Genomic DNA, 17,838 nt, shown 5'->3' on the forward strand with positions numbered 1-17,838 from the left:
ACAGTTTGCTTTTAACTTTGGGGCCTAAATGCAGCTAAGAATGGAATCCAAGTCTGCTGTCAGCTGATGTAGGTTGAGCAATCAGAAGATCTGGTAAGATTCCTGGAGTGGGTGGGGTTAAACCCCCCCCGCCCACCCCAACTGACAATCATCTCTGATGTGAATCTTTTGCCCTGTAAATCTAAAGTGTTTGTGCACCTCCCTTCCTTGTAAGCTTGAGCTCATGGCCTACAGTCCATGTTTGCAATCGAAATTCTCTTGGATTTGTTGGGACTGGGTACTCCCGTGTCTCACATCTGTGGAGTTGGCTCATACTGACCAATAATTGCGTGTAAGATAGCATAACCCAAGGGATCTTACAATGAGTCCCCTTGTCACACGAAGGGGAATACTAAATATTTCATAAGCACAGTCGCGTGCATTTTTCCAACCTTCCAGTAGACTGAACTAATGCACATTCCAGGGAGAAGAGTTTCAAATAAAATCAGGAAGCTTGTTTTATTTTGCAGAACAAATGTGACTGAATAGAGTAGTACTTCCAGACTTGTTGAACTTTTTGTAATGCTTCAGGTGAAACAAAACACTCGTATAATTCTGTGGCCGTCTGGAAGTTGACTTTTTAGTTTTTGTTCCTTTCCAGTCAGTCTCTAGGTGAGAAAATCGATCAACTCTGATCTTACTTTTCAGTCCAGGACACGGCCTGGTTCTCAGAGTCTTTGTAGAACTGACCCTCTGAGTTAAAACATGGTCCTTATCTGCCCCCTCAAGTGGACGTAAAAATTCCCAGGGTACTATTTGCGGAAGGTCTCCGCAGTGTCCTAGCAAATACTTATTCCTAATACAGCATCTCTAAACCCAATGATTTGGTCATTTTCTCATTGCAGTTTGTGGGAGCTTCTACTGTGCAAATTGGCTGCCATGTTATTTACATTCTCACCGTGAAATGTCACCAAAGTACTCCATTGGTTGTAAAGTGCTTTGAAATATCCTAAAGTTGTGAAAATCAATATATAAATGTAAGTCTGTCTTTTCTCTCATGTTCCTTCAATTCTTTTATGCCCTGTGCCAAAAATAAAATATGTTTTTGTAGGGTTTTTTTGTTAACTCAGTGAAACTTGGCCTAAGCAAGTTACTAAGTGGAGTGAGAAACCTTGCCAAAGACACACAGAATAGTTCCCCTTTTCAGATTTCTTAAAAAGATGAATGCTCGCTACAAAATCCCAATTTTTACTGCAGGTTAACAAAACTTAACTACAATTACTACAAAATTCAGTAGCCAAAGACAAAACTTTAGATTGTACTGCGCTCAGAATCAAAAGTAATAACAGCTTGAATATATATATAACACCTTTAATGTTATAAAATGCCCCAAAGGGCTTTTCAAATGTTATCAAACAAAATACAACACCAACAATAGACCAGAAGACAACATTTGGCCAAAGAGGTAGATTTTAAGGAGCACCTTAAAGGAGAAAAGCGAGGTATTAAACAGTGCACTTAGAAAATCATAAAATGATCAGACAAAGTCAATATGGTTTTACAAAAGGGAAAATCCTGTTTGGCAAATTTATTAGTGTTTTTATTGAGGATATAACTAGTAGTTTAGTTAAAGGGGAACCAGTTGATACTTTATACCTGGATTTCCAAAAGGCATTCAATAAGATACCACGCAAAAGGTGAGATCAGGTTCGTGGAGTTGAGGCTAATATATTAGCATGGATAGAGGTTTGGTTAATAGACAGGAAGCAAAGAGTAGGCATAAATGGGACATTTTCAAGTTGGACGGCTGTGACTAGCGGAGTGCTGCAAGGATCAGTGTAGGGCCTCAGCTGTTTACAATCTATATTAATGACTTAGACACATTATTCTGAATCTTTGTCTAAGTTCTCTGATGATACAAAGATAGTTGGAAATGCAAGCTATGAGGGGGACACAAAGAGTCTGCAAAGAGATATACTTAGTTTAAGTAAGTGGGCAACAAGATGGCAGAGTATAATGAAAGGAAATGTGAGGTTATCACTTTGGTCGTAAGAATAGAAAAGCAGAATGATTTTTTAAAGAGCATGGCACTTCTAAATGGTGATGTTCAAGAAACTTGGGTGTGCTCGTTTAAGGAACTCGGAAGTTAGCATGCAGGTGCAGCCAATGATTGGGAAGGCAAATGGCATTTCGGCCTTCATTGCTAGGGGATTGGAGTACAGGAATAAAGAATCCTTGCTACAATTATATAAGCCTTGGTGAGAGAACACCTGGAATACTGTGTGCAGTTTTGGTCTCCATGTTCAGGGTAGGATATACATGAACTGGAGAGGTGCACTAAATTGGTCCTGAGGATGAAGGGGTTAATCCTATGATGAGGGGCTGAGTAAATTGGCTTTATACTTTCTGGAGTTTAGCAGTGTGCTGAATATCTAGTTCTTTTGTAGAGATGATGTTTAATTCTAGGAAGATTAAAGTTTAACTGTAGAAAATAGGATAAATGCAACTAAATTATCTTATAGGCTGTTACACTTAAAAGGATAGGGTAGTATTGATTTAATGGGTTAACAGCTCGAAGGTGGGCTTACTTAGCTGAAGAGCTGGAGGTTGATGTCTACATTGCTTGCAAAGAAGTGCACTCCGGAGAGATGTTTTGTTTTGGGCGTTAGTTTATATTAGTTTATAAGCATTCAGTGAACCCTGAAAGGCTACATCATGAGATGAGTAGAGCTTAATACAATTTTCTGGTTTCATTTTATCTCTGTGTTTGCTGGGAGAGAGGGTTAGTTGCAGTTTGGACCTCGTGGTTTGCAGCTCACTGAGAAGCCCTGGGAACTGTTAGGCTTCAGATGGTTAGAGCTCAGCAAAGCCCTAAGGAGCTGAGAAGGTGGCAAAAGGTTACTGGTTCTGTGCCGGAGAGGGTTAGGAATCAGAAGCCCTGTAAGCCATTTATAGCTCAGTGCAGCTGGGAGACTGGTGTTCACAGAAACCCAGGGGCAGTGCTAGCTTGCAAAAGTATTGGAATTGTATTGGTAATTAGAGGTGGGAATGCAGCTTTGTGAACCCTGTGGAATGCAGTCTCAGGAGAATAGATTGAACCTTTGGGAAGTGAGCAATCATTCGGGCAGCCTGAGTTGGAGCAGAATTTGAGGGAATTCAGAGATAGATTTTCAAAAATTAAGAGCTGAAATTCCTCGTGAGGGAAAAAAGTCTAAACAAATTTTGTGACTCGATGATCACTAATGTCTGGATGGTTTGCCGAGAAATCCATGGGATCTGTCTTGGTCGCATCTGCCATTTGATGTGGTATGTGGTGTGTTTGACCACAGTTTGCCTGTTAATTCATATTTACCTCATGTTAATTCTGAATGTTACAGTAGAAGATAGATATTGTAGATTGTTTTACTTTTCTGAGTTTGTACAGTAAAGTTTATTTTGGTTGTTTAAAACCGTGGAATCTCCTGGTTCCCCTAGTGGGTAACTGGGATTTCAAACTTTGTCTACTTTAAACAAAAAGTTACTGGTCCCTAACTGGATCATAACAGAAGAATGAGAGATGACCTCGTTGAAACATATAATATTCTGAAAGGACAAAAACGAAATACTGCAGTTGCTGGAAGTCTGGAATAAAAACAAGGTGCTGGAAATACTCAAGACCTGGCAACATCTGTGGAGAGAGAAATAAGAGTTAACATTCCAAGTCAAGGACCTTTCTTCAAAACTGAAGGAAAATATAAATGTAACAGGCTATGGGATACTGGAAGAAAAAAGAGAAAGGTCTATGACCAGATTGTAAAGTAATGGGTTAATGAATATGTTAATGAGACCATGATGATATTAGTGATGTAACTGTGACATCAGTCATCAGATGACCGAGAGGCTCCAAGAGAACTGGGAGCAGAACAGCCTGTCTCTGATATCCATGTGCTTACTCTGAGGTCTTTGTAAATAGTTCTTAATAAAAGGGTTGAAGTTAAACCACACTGCTATCTCAAGTCTGTCCAAAGAGAAATAAAGACTCATCAAGGTAGCCAAGAAAGCATGCTATGAGTGAAAGCTCACTGAAGCTCAGCTACATCACCAAAAGCCATCAAAACATGCTGGCAGAAGCCTAGGTAAATGCATAACAAAACATGGTGACAGCGCTGAAGGCCACAGTCTAGCAAACTGTAGTCACAGATCAATGACCCACAGGAGATGACTGGTGGAGGAAGAAAATCAACTTCGCAGAGACAGTAATCAAAAAGTACCGTGGTGAGGGGACAGGGAAAGACACGCACTATCTTCAGCCACTACCCCTTCCACCGCCTTTCCACCTCAAAAAGGGTGCACAGCAGGGACACAGATGGGACCTCTGGAAGAGACAGTTTGAAAGGTACTGAACAGCTTGGGGTTACAGGGGAGACCTCAGAAACCCTGGGTCTGTACATTTTTATGTGTTGTGGGAGCCATAGCTGACGATGTTCTTGTGCGGCAAGGCACTCAAGAAAACTCAGCATCAAACAGAGGTGGTGAAGGAAGGCTTTTGATAAATACTTCAGCCCCAAAAAGAATTTTCTAATAGAAAAAGCAAAATTTAATCAGAGAACCCAAAGGCCAGGGGAGTCCATCAGTTCCTCCATTAGCAATCTCTATCAGTTAGCAACTGCTTGTGGTTATGGAGCTTTAAAACATAAATCGAATAGAGACCACGCAATGTCCAACTTGTTACAATCAAGAGAGACTCTGTCCTTAGAAAAGGCCAAGCAGATCGTCAGGTGTGCCGAGTTGAGATGCCAAAAGCGATGTGTAATTCAAGGCGACGTCAAGGCTCAGGAGGGGTCAGCCTAGTTTGTGGGCCAAAGGCCAGGGGCTCCACCCACTAAAAAGCTCACCAAAACCAGTGAGGGGTCAGGGCGAAGTCTTCCATCAACAGTCAAGTGCTCGAGATGTGGCACAAACAGACAGCACGGCTGTGAAGACTGCCCAGCGGGGGTGGGGGTTAAACACTTTCTCTGCGGCAGGACTGGTCATTTTAGAACAAAAACAGAATTACCTGGAAAAACTCAGCAGGTCTGGCAGCATCGGCGGAGAAGAAAAGAGTTGATGTTTCGAGTCCTCATGAGTCGAAATGTCAACTCTTTTCTTCTCCACCGATGCTGCCAGACCCGCTGAGTTTTTCCAGGTAATTCTGTTGTTTTTTTGGATTTCCAGCATCCGCAGTTTTTTGTTTTTATCTCTGGTCATTTTAAACAGTTTTTTGTAAATTAAGAGCAACTTTCAGGAGAAAAAAATTAGAACGTGTTACCTGCCAGTCTGAAGTCCAAGAAATAGGAGGTATATCTTTCCAACCAGATAATTTGCTGGGAGAGATCAAAAAACCCGATAAACAGTTCTGGTCTGTGGAAATGGAAGCTCAAGGCTACAGAACGGGATTTAAATTCGACACCACAGCCGGAGTCCCTGTCTTATCGGACAGATTGGACTGGCTTCCAAGTTTAAAGGTTTAAAGATGCCAAAATTCAACCATTTGGTTGAAAGCTACAGGGACTGGAGGTATAAACCTCCAAGTGAAGGGTCAGTTCAGTGGGGAGACAATAGCGTAGTGGTATTGTTGCTGGGCTAATCACCTAGCGACCCAGGGTAATGCTCCGGGGAGACCCAGGTTCAAATTCAGCCGCAGCAGATGGCGGAATTTGAACCCAGTAAGAATCTGGAATTAAAAGTCTAATGATGAACATTGTCAATTGTTGTAAAAAAGGGGGTTACAGAGGAGACCTCAGGAACACCAGATCACACTTTTATCTGCTGATGATCTTTTGCGGCAAATTGTTGTAATGTCCTTTAGGGAAGGAAACCTGTCATCCTTGCCTGGCCTGGCCTACATGTGATTGACTCTTCAATGCCCTCTGAAATGGCCTAGCAAGCCACTCAGTTGTATCAAACCATTACGGACCACGTGGCATTGATGTAGGCACCAGAAACAAAAACAGCAAACTCAGCTCTGTTGACCCTGCTAGGTCTTCATTACTAGTCCTCTGGGGACTAGTGCCAGATTGGGAGAGCTGTCTCACAGACTAGTCAAGATCATATCGTATCATATATCTTACAGGTAATGTCCCAGACATCACCATCACCATCACCCACTAGCAGGGCAGGACAGATCCAGCAGAGGTCAGCAGCACAGTGGTATACAGTTCGGAGGGAATTGTCCTCAACATCGACTCTGGACCCCATGAAGTCTCATGGCATCAGGTCCATCATGGGCAAGGAAACCCTGCTGATTACACGTACCGCCCTCCCTCAGCTGAGGAATCGGCGCTCCTCCACGTTGGAGACTATTTGGAGGAAGCATTTGGTGGCATGGATGCAGAATGTACTTTGAGTGTGGTACATCAACATAACACCACTACTGGCCAAGTTGGCCGAGTCCTAAAGGACATAGCTGCTAGACTGCGCCTGCGGCAGGTGGTGAGGGAACCAACAAGAGGGAAAAACATACCTGACCTCATCCTCACCAACATGTCTGCCGTAGATTCATCTGTCCTTTACAGTATCAGCAGGAGTGACCATCGTGCAGTCATTCTGGAGACAAAGTTCCACCTTCACGTCGTGCAGTGTGGCTACTACCACCATGCTAAATGGGATAGATTTTGAACAGATCTAGCAACTCAAGACTGCATGCATGAAGCGCTGTGGGCCATCAGCTGGAGCAGCAGAATTGTACTCGAACACAATCTGTAACCTCATGGCCTGGCATATCCCCCTCTCTACCATCACCATCAAGCCTGGTTCAGTGAAGAGTGCAGGAGGGCATGCCAGGAGCAGCACCAGGCATACCTAAAATTAAGATGTCAACCTGGTGAAGCTATAACACAGGATTACTTGAGTGCCAAATAGCATAAGCAGCAAGTGATAGACAGAACTAAATGATCCCACAACCTACGGATCAGATTGAAGCTCTGCATTCCTGGCAAATCCAGTTGTGAATGTTGGTGGACAACTAAACAACTCACTGGAGGAGGAGGCTCCACAAATATCTCCAGCCTCAATGATGGGGGAGCCCAGCACATCAATGCAAAATATAAGGCCAAGTTTGCTACAATCTTCAGCCAGAAGTGTTGGGTCGATGACCCATCTCAGCCTCCTCCAGTGTCTTGAGCATCACAGATGCCAGCCTTCAGTCAATTTGATTCATTCCACGTGATATCAAGAAATAGCTGAAGGCACAGGATAGTGCAAAGGTTATGGGCCCTGACAATATTACGGCAAAAGTACTGAAGACTTGTGCTCCACGCCTAGCCAAGTACAGTTCCAGTACAGCTACAATACTGGCATCTACCTGGCTATGTGGAAAATTGCCCATGTATGTCCTGTACACAAAAAGCAGGACAAATCCAACCCGGTTAATTACCGCCCCATCAGTCCACTCTCAATCATCAGGAAAGTAATGGAAGGGGTCATCAACAGTGCTATCAGATGGTACTTGCTTCGCAATAACCTGCTCACTGACGCCCAGTTTGGGCTCTGCCATGGCCAGTCAGCTCCTGACCTCATTACAGTCTTGATTCAAACATGGACAAAAGAGCTCAACGCCTGGGGTGAGGTGAGATTGACTGCTCTTGACCTCAAGGCCGCATTTGACCGAGTGTGGCATCAAGGAGCCCTAGCAAAACTGGAGTCAATGGGAATCGGGGAAAACTCTCCACTGGTTGGAGTCATACCTAGCACAAAGGAAGACAGTTATAGTTGTTGGAGGCCATCTCAGCACCAGACATCACTGCAGGAGTTCCCCAGGGTAGTGTCCTTGGCCCAACCACCTTCAGCTGCCTCATCAATGACCTTCCCTCCGCCATAAGGTCAGAAGTGGGGATGTTCGCTGATGATCGCACAATGTCCAGCACCATTCATGACTCAAATTCTGAAACAGTCCATGTCCAGATGCAGCAAGACCTGGACAATATCCAGGCATCACTTGACAAGTGGCAAGTAACATTCGTGCCACATAAGTGCCAGGCAATAACCATCTCCAAAAAGAGAGAATCTAACCATCACCCCTTGACATTAAATGGCATTACCCTTGGTGAATTCTCCACAATCAACATCCTGGGGGTTACCATTAACCAGAAACTGAACTGGACTCCCCACAAAAATACTGTGGCTGCAAGAACAGGTCCAAGGCTAGGAATCCTGTGACGAGTAACTCACCTCCTGGCTCCCCAAAGCCTGTACACCATCTACAAGGCACAAGTCAGGAGTGTGATGGAATACTCCCCACTTACCTGGATGAGTGCAGCTCCCACAACACTCAAGAAGCTTGATTCTTCCCAGGACAAAGCGGCCCACTTGATTGGCACCCGATCCACAAACATTCACTCCCTCCACCACTGACGCACAGTAGCAGCAGTGTGTACCATCTACAAGATGCACTGTAGGAATTCACCAAAGCTTCTTAGACAGCACCTTCCAAACCCACAACCACAACCATCTAGAAGGACAAGAGCAGCAGACAGATGGGAACACCACCAACTGGAAGTTCCCCTCCAAGCACTCACCATCCTAACTTGGAAATATATCACCGTTCCTTCACTGTTGCAGGGTCAAAATCCTGGAGCTCCTTCCCTAGCAGCACTATGTGTGTACCTACACCACATGGACTGCAGCAGTTCAAGAAGGCAGCTCACCACCACCTTCTCAAGGGCAATTAAGGATGGGGAATAAGTGCTGGCCCAGCCAAAGAAGCCCACATCCCGTGAATGAAAAAAAAACACCATTTGTCATGAAGAAAAGGAAGTTAATGAAATGCTCTAAATTTTATAGAATCAGCCAATTTCTCTGTGCACCAGGTCAGCGAGTCTAAGACTTGGTCTTATAAAGAAGCTTGATGAGGCCTTGGGTACGGGACAGTGAGGTACCATTAAATTTTGGCTGAAGGACCAGCAGATTTCGAAGCAGCAGCAGCAGCTGCTGGTGAAGTTCATTCGTTATGCAGTGGTCATTCTTTGTTATCGGAGCACCATCCCCTGGAAGTAGGAGGAGGTTGCAGATCTGTCAGTTCCTTTCATAGGCTAGAAGGCACAGAAATAGAAGGCACTAAAGAGGATGTGACCGTTTGCTCGAGAAGCTTTTAGACTTAGGGTGGATTTTTCTTGAAGAAGGTTATGAGAAAGATGCCGTTGCAGCAATGGGTGATCTATTGGAAGATGAGGTCCTGGACAAAGCATATGAAGTTCCTGTTGTCTTTTTTGAGGAGTCAGCTGTCGAAGAGCTGATTTTGTATATTTGTACCACTGAACACACCAATGAGATGCATTGGATATCTCTGGCTGACCCATACTGAGCTGTCCAGGGAGAACAAAATGCTTGATTCCAAGCTGGATCAATCTGCTAGAGAAAATGCAGAGCCTAATAGTTTGTGTGAAAGTAATTTGATGCCCACACTTCAATTTCATCAGCAAGTCATCCTTACACTTAAGTCGGCCTTCAGCGCGGAAACAGAAGCCAAAACGGCAGAGCTTCTCCGGCTGAAGAGTCCTATCCAGGAATTTCACCCAGATCCAGTTCTGGAGATGTATTCCTTTGTTGAATATGGTTGTTATGACTGATGCAGTTGGTACAGCTGAGTTATTTAAAAATCCCAGAGGGAAACTTTAAACTGTCATAACCTATATTTTTAAGTGTTATGTTTGAGATGCAACTCTAAATTCAGGAATCAGACCACCAGTTCTCAAGGTTTTACATTAAACTAAATGAAACATTTTTATTATTTTACATAGTTAAAATATGCATACACATGGCTTCAAATTACTACTATCATAACTTTTAACAAATTCCCAAACTAATCTCCATTAAGGCAATAGCAACCCATAGAATTAACCAGACAACAAGCAAAGCATTTTCACCTTACAAATTCAAAATGAGGTTCTTTTCACTTTGATTCCTGTGGAGACAGCTGGAGGCTTAGAGCTGACTTTGATCTCACATTGCCTCTGCTCTACACACACAAAACTGCTGAAGTTATACCTAGCACCGTTCGTTGAATGTAAATTCTCATTATATCATCAACCTCTTTGAACTCCATTCTTTAACAATAAAACCCCTTTCATAGTACCAATTTTATTATTAATATAAACATATTGCTTGATATCTACTAGCTAGGTGGTAGTTTTCACCCCATTTCTTCAATGCTGTATTCAAAAAATGCAAAAAAACACTATCTCTCTTGCATATCAAAACTAGTACACATCAAAGTACTCAGACTAGCTGGCTTTAATTCAATTAAAACACACCCACGGAATAAACCTCTTTTAAAAGAAAAATATTTTCCAATCATATTATATACATCAGTAGCTTCATAACAATGGTATATTCTTACCTTCTTATTTGACACTGTCATCCCATAGCCTACAGACGAGCAGTCTCACACTGAAGCAAGCATAGCAACGTTACCACTACCTGCATGTGGTATCCTTATTAGGGAAGCCATATTTTCTTCATCTCCTGCAATGTCTACAGGATTTTCGTAATTCTTTTTGTCTTCCAGATTTATTCAGATTACAGATGTTGAATACCTTTTTCATTGTCGATACAGCTGGTGAAATTCTTCATTGAGGTTGAAGATGCTTCATCTCAGGCCTTTCTCCAGTGTACTAAGAGGGAGCAGAAGTTTCCAGAAAGAATGTTAGTTTGCCCTCTTCCTATTCAAGAGAGTGCAATCGTCCATGTCCTCAAGTCTTCTCTCTCAAATCAGCCTTCCATTGTAAAGGTTTCACAACCTTTACAGTCTAGTTATTGTAGTGTTCATAGCCGAGATATCAGCAGTTGTGGAATGCTGCTATCCCTCTCGCCGATGTGTTTGTCTTCCAGGAAAATGACAAGCGACCACGTGTGTTCACAACACCCTCCAAGCAAGCTGAGGACAATGTTGGAGATTGAAACCCTTAGTGACAGTGACTTGGAGGGGGGCAAGGTAGGAGTTTGATGGAAACTGTCAACAGTACAGAAGGTTTACAGAAGTTGGAAAATGAGGGGGAAGAGGTAGAGTAATCGAATAATGAATACGTTAATTCTTCTATGATGGTATTAGTGATGTAACTGTGGCATCAGTAGTAAGATGACCAAAAGACTGCAAGAGAGCTGGGAGTAGAACAGTCTGTCTCAGATACTCATGTGCTTACGCTGAGGTCTTTGTAAATAGTTCTTATTAAAAGGTTTGAAGTTAAACCATATTGGCTAATTCAAGTCTGCCCAAAGGGAATTAAAGACTCATCAAGGTAGCCAAGAAAACATTGTATTAGTGAAACACCACTACACCTCAACTACTGCACCAAAAGCCATCAAAGCATGGTGGCAGAAGCCAAGGTAAATCCATAACAAAACAGGATGGCCTTGCCCCCTGTGTTAGTTTGGTCATCGGTTTTGACCATAACCAATTGACCAAAGTCGTATTCCATAGACCGTACTCGCGCATCAAAGTACACGTTATGTGCTCTTTTTGAGGAAAGGATGTTTGTTCCCTAGAGCTGTTTTATCTCAGCAGATCAAGCAGCTGTTTCACATTGGCTTCCTACGTCAGGGCCTGGGACCAGGACTCTGAAAAAAAATCAATATGTAGGTGGTGTTCTGGTATTTATATAACTCTGCCGGTCATGAACCCATGGGGTGAACTTTCAGTGGCCTGAGATGATGTGGACTTAAGAAGGGCTAAGGTTATTGGTGGTCCCACCTGATTTTCTGGGTGACAAATCATTTTTAACAGTTAATGAAGATGTTTCAAAAGCCATTTGTTGGGACTTGTGAATCCCAGTAGCACGCTTGTTGTGGGATGGCCAAGTTGGTACAATAGACAGAGTTGATCAGCAAACGCTTCTTAGGTGGAACACATTCTGTTTATTTACAAAGGTACTCAGCAGCTTTCACATCAAACCCTTTATCTCTATACTACAGAGGGAGCCCGCACTAATCCTCTATTGGTTACACAAGAACATGTGATCATCCTTTATAACATCTGTCTTAAAGGGATACTACACATTACATAAAACCATAATTACCACATCCCTCCTCCTTTACTTGGAAACACATTTTACATTTACAAGTACAATTTTTTCAAATAGCAAATTATTTACACACACAAGTAATTTACAAATTCAGTCTTTCTGGGGGTTTCCTTATGTGTGTAGAACGTCTCAGCTTTACAACTTTAGATGCTTTGTTAGGAACCTCCTTTTCTGTAATTGTCTGAACATCAGGTTCCTCGGTGGGCACCTGCAAATCTGTTTCCTCAACTCTTGCAGGTACAACAGACACATCAGTACTAGGCTGAGGGCTCTCAACAGGAAACAATCTGGTCGTGAACACTGGTGGGATCATTTCTTGGTGATTAGTTTCTATCTTCCTCAAATGATCCACATGTCTCCATATGACTTGGCCTTCCACCTTCACATGGTAAGGTAGAGGTCCATTCACTGCTACACCCAAACCCACTATTTGCATTCAACACCACCTTGAGCATTGCTTTCTCCCCCTTTCTGGTATCTCTCTATCTATAACAGAATGTCAAACCCTGCAGATGAGCTGAACCAGGAGTGGAGTCGGGCAATGCTCAAAGGTGGATATAGGCAATCTTAATGATCGCACAGGCCAGTTCAAAGCATACCAATCTTTATGAGGCAGGTTTTTATTGGCCAAAGGAATTCGCATTTCTGGTAGGTAGAACCCTAATTTAAATTGATTAATTAAAATAAGGCTCTATGCTGAATTTCATGACTGTTGTGTTTCAGGAATTTTGGAAATTTTACCACAGAATGGGCTTGGAAAAGAGTTGCATTGAAATGTTGGGTTTTTAAGGCCGTGTATTCACACAAGTTTGGCAAAAAAAAACACTTACATAAAAGGGGGTCAACATAATCATGAACTACCATTGAAACTGACTCCCTATAAATAGTGGCCCAGACTTTGGAGTAGTAATACAGTGAAACTGTCAGTATTCAGTGTCAGTGCTTCACTGAAATTGACAGTAACTTCAGGAATGCGTAGTTATGAAAATATGCAGAAGTTGTAGTCGGTGATACACTGTTTCTCCAGAGGGTGTTCTGTTGAGGTGCCCCCAAGAGTGCAATCCCTCAGTAATCAGTGAGTTAATGAAAACTTCCACTTTTACATTATTATACTCCTTGTAAAAACTCTTGAAAAAGTTACACCTTGTCGAATGAGATGTAACTGGATTATTAACTGTGTACTAAGTTCATAATTGTTGCTAAACACCTTTTCTGGCCCCAGAAAGCTAATATATTTATGGAATATCAATATTTTTCATTCTGATATTAAAAAATCCACATTTTTAAGAGGACATTTATTTAAAGTTTGAACATCTTTATTTTAGCTTCTATCTCAATCATACTCATTTATTTCACTACCTGAAAATTTAAATTAAAGAAGACTGGATTCAGTGCTTTCAACTTCCTGGTTTGCTGCCTGTGAGAATATTTCCATGTGATTGGCTGCTTACCCTGTTTACTGACATCACAGCTGCTGGTCACCTGGAGATGCCTTTGACTTGGTGCCAGATTTAAATTGCCATCAGAAAAGGGGAAATCTACACCACTGAGATCACTAGATCTTTGAGAATAGCTTTCCTTAAGATCAACGGGGAGCACCACTGTGCAACATGTATTTGCTTTGTCACTGATTGCTAATTAATACTTATTGGGTTGACTTTTGCAATCAAAAATACTTCACATCCATTATGTTGGGATGGATCAGGTATCTCGTCCCATGTATTGTTTGTCTGACATAAAGCTTCCATATCTTACAAAACATAGAATAGGTGACAGCTCAGATCTGTAAAGCAAGATTTTTGTTCTTTGAATTAGTGGTAACATGTATTTTGAATTGCACTGCATCATGTAATATTAAATACGCAGGCCTGGCCATTTCTGACTTTATGCTCAAGCCCTCAGTTTGCTCGTCGATACTTCCCTGCAGTACTTTTGTTGCACTGCAAGTCGTAGCATATAAGGAGGATGCTAATCACACTGTGCTGTGTGTATTTGTTAAGGGCACACAGATGTGGGGACATGTTCAGGCAGTATGTTCATTCCTGTCAATACACATTCACAGACCATAATATCCCTACCCGGGCACATCAAAGACCTGACTTGACTACCTCCACTTCACTCCACAGGTAGTGACGGAGCTGACTTCTTCCATAGGCTGATTATAAGCAGCTTCAAAGATTGGGATGACTCATTCCATTGCTGCAAGGGAAACAAGATCATTAAACTTCCACGCAACAACATCCTTCCAGACTACTGTAGGTTATCTGTTCGGTAAACTAGTCTACAATGTGTTATTGTATACACCAAGCAACTGACCACCATGCTTTATAGAGGAAACAACATTCCCACTTGAAAATACAGTTGTAGTGTGATGAAATCTATATTTTTTGGATTTTTGTGTGTGTTTGTTTTAGGGGTGGAGCCATGGTAATTTTGCACCTTTGGGGAGTGACCCTTGGTTGGCTGGATACAGTCAATACAGAATATACCAAGGTATGGTACAGAAGGTACCAAGAGTTGATACACTCCATTCTGCCTAGCAGCAGGCGCAGAACCCTGTTGGGAGATATTAACAGGTCACGCAGCTGAATTTGAGGGGCAGAGTGAACAGCAGCCCACAGGGAGCAGATGGAGAGGAGAGTCAGCTCCATGCAGCTGAAGTCCTACCCTCAGCTGTGCTGATGAGGGGGCTGGGGCTCAGAGAAGTGCTAGGAACCATTTGCTAGCCCCATGTTGCTAAGAATTGAGGCTCAGAGAAGCCCAGAGGTAGTTGTTGGTTGAGGAGCTGGGACCGTACCTGTGTTTAGGTGCGGAAGTGTAGCCTGGCCAACACAGTGGGGAACGTGGTCTCAGTAGGTGGTCAGCTCAGCTGGAATAGAAGACCAAGAAAGCTGGAACTCTGAGCAGATTTGAGAGAAACCGGGAATAACGTGCTCTTTTGGGTTAAGATTGTACCTGTGGAACTCAAGGAAAGTAGAGCTGCTGCCAGCTGGCGATCAACTCTTTGAAGGAGAGGAGCTAAAATTCCTAGCAAAGACAACAGAGATCTAAAGAATTTTTGTGACTCTGGGACGTTTGTGTGGTCTGCTGAGAAAATTTGGGGGAATCTGTCTTGGTTGGATTTGCCATTTAATGTGCAGTTTTTGGTGTGTCTAACCACAGTTTGTCTGTTAATACATGTTAACCTTACATTAATTCTGAATGTTGGAGTATAAGATAGATAAAACAAAAATACCTGGAAAAACTCAGCAGGTCTGGCAGCATCTGCGGAGAGGAATACAGTTAACGTTTCGAGTCCGAATGACCTTTCAACAGAACTAAGTAAAAATAGCAAAGAGGTGAAATATAAGCTGGTTTAAGGGGGGTGGTGGTGGTAGAGCTGGATAGAGTGCTCTAACCCACCCACCCCTCCCCCACTCCCCCTTAAACCAGCTTATATTTCACCTCTCTTCTATTTTTACTTAGTTCTGTTGAAGGGTCATTCGGACTCAAAACATTAACTGTGCTCTTCTCTGCAGATGCTGCCAGACCTGCTGAGTTTTTCCAGGTGTTTTTGTTTTGGATTTCCAGCATCCGCAGCTTTTTGCTTTAATAAGATAGATAATGTTGCTTGTTTGCTTTGCTCAGTTTGATATAGCAAAATTTCTTCTAATTGTATAAAACTGTGGAATTTTGTGGTTTTATTCTCTTACTGAGTATTTGGAACTACAAATTTTGTCCACTTTAACAAAATAAAGGTTACTGGTCCCTACCTGGATAGTAGTGAAATTTGATGGTCTTGTCCATGATCTTCTGGTCTGGGACCGGAACAGTATAGAGCACAGAAATTTATTCTTCTGATGGCCGAGCACTATAGGAACCCATGTGATCATCAGACTTTCACATGTAAACTCTAATGTACACATGAACAAGAAGGAATAGTGCTCAGTTGCCTTCTTCCTGCAGAAACCTTATGCTGTATGTTTGCAGGGAACACATGTTACATTCAGCAGTCCACAGTGCATTTTTTTGTAGGTCCTGAGAATGAATGCATTGCTGCAGGGAGATTTTAGTTATCCTTTACAGCCATGGTTCATTACTCCAATTAGAAATTCCCACACAGCACACGTATGGTTTACTGTTGGGCACGCCACTGGGATGCGAAAAGAAAAATACCTGATTGTTTGGACCAGCCAGATGGATGCTGTTTTACAGTTAGCCAAGGCCTCCAAGCCCGTCAATGCCATACAGTTGAAGAGAGTGGACTTAGCTCAATGGCGGGGCTACGGGCCTGTGAAAATACCAGTGATGAAAAGAAGATGCCATCGAGGGAGACGATGACAAGATAAGGAGACTGCTACAGAACTCAATGGTCAAGATCCATTTCCAGTCATGGACATATCCTGCCACTAACTTTGATTTCTTTATGACAACTCACTTTTGTTCCCTTAGGACACATTACATTGTCTTCTACTGAAGCTGAACTGCCATCTTACAGCGGCCCCTCTTCCAAATATTTCCGCATCCCAACATAACCAACACTCCCCATGCTAAGGCAAAATAAAGCAGACCAATGTCTGTTCTGTGCTATTTACATGAAGATGTGTATTAAGCTCTACCTTTTTCAATTGTCCCACAATATGTACCTGTCCAAGACCATACGCTGAGTCTGTGTCAAACTGCTTCCCAAAAAGGGGGAGCTTCCTGTGGTGGCAATTGCTGCTGGGTTCTGCAACTTTGTGGTCTCAAAACTATGGATCAGTTGCCTCCTGCAACAGCTGGAGCTAACTGAGTGTCACATTTGCTACCAGAGCCTGTACCCTCTTCAGTCCTACATCAATCTTTAGGTGAACGTGGTGGGGTGGGATGATGTTTAAACACCAAGAGATGCAGCTGCCTCTTCGGATCTTTCTCCTGCCATATCCCCATAGCTAAGCACCCTTGTTGGATGGCCAGTGATTTTCATGAGAAAAGTACACAAGTTAATCCCTCCCTCATTTACTCAGCCCATTAACACAGGCAGTGACAGACTCTTGTAACACAGTACCCAAAGTATAATTGACACCAGTTACTGTACTCATCAGCTAAGGTATTTCTATTATTGTTCTCTTTGTGCTTTGAGTTACCATGCACCTGATAGGTAAGATACCATTTAATCATTGGATTGATACTGAAGCAGCCCATGTCCATATGCAGCCAGACCTGGACAACATTCATGCTTGGGCTGATAAGTAGCAAGTAACATTCATGCCATACAAGTGTCAGGCAAAGACTATCTCCAACAAAAGAGAATCTAACCATCTCCCTTTGACATTCAATGGCATTATCATTGCTGAATCCCCACTATCAATATTCTGGAGGTTATCATTGACCAGAAACTGAACAGGGCAGAGCCAGTCATATAAATACTGTGGCTACAAGAGCAGGTCAGAAGCTGGGAATTCTGCAGAAATTAACTTGCCCTCTGACTCCCTGAAGCCTGTCCACCATCTACAAGGCACAAGTCAGGAGCTTGGATTAGTGCAGCCCCAACAACACTCAAGAAGCGTGACACCATCCAGGACAAAGCAGTCCATTGACTGGCACCCCATCCACTACCTTAAACATTCACTCCCTCCACCACTGAAGCACAATGGCAGCATGTGAACCATCTACAAGATGCACAGCAGCAACTCACCAAAACTCCTTCAACAGCACCTTCCTAACCAGTGACCTCTACCACCTAGAAGGACAAGGGCAGCAGATGCATGGGAACACCACCTCCTGGAAGTTCCCCTCCAAGCCACACAAGTCTTGAACTTGGGTTCAAGCATCCAGCCAAACAAATGGGATGGATTGGGACCTT

The sequence above is a fragment of the Carcharodon carcharias genome, chromosome 10 (genome assembly GCF_017639515.1).
Source record: "Carcharodon carcharias isolate sCarCar2 chromosome 10, sCarCar2.pri, whole genome shotgun sequence".
NCBI classification, from domain to species: Eukaryota; Metazoa; Chordata; class Chondrichthyes; order Lamniformes; family Lamnidae; genus Carcharodon; species Carcharodon carcharias.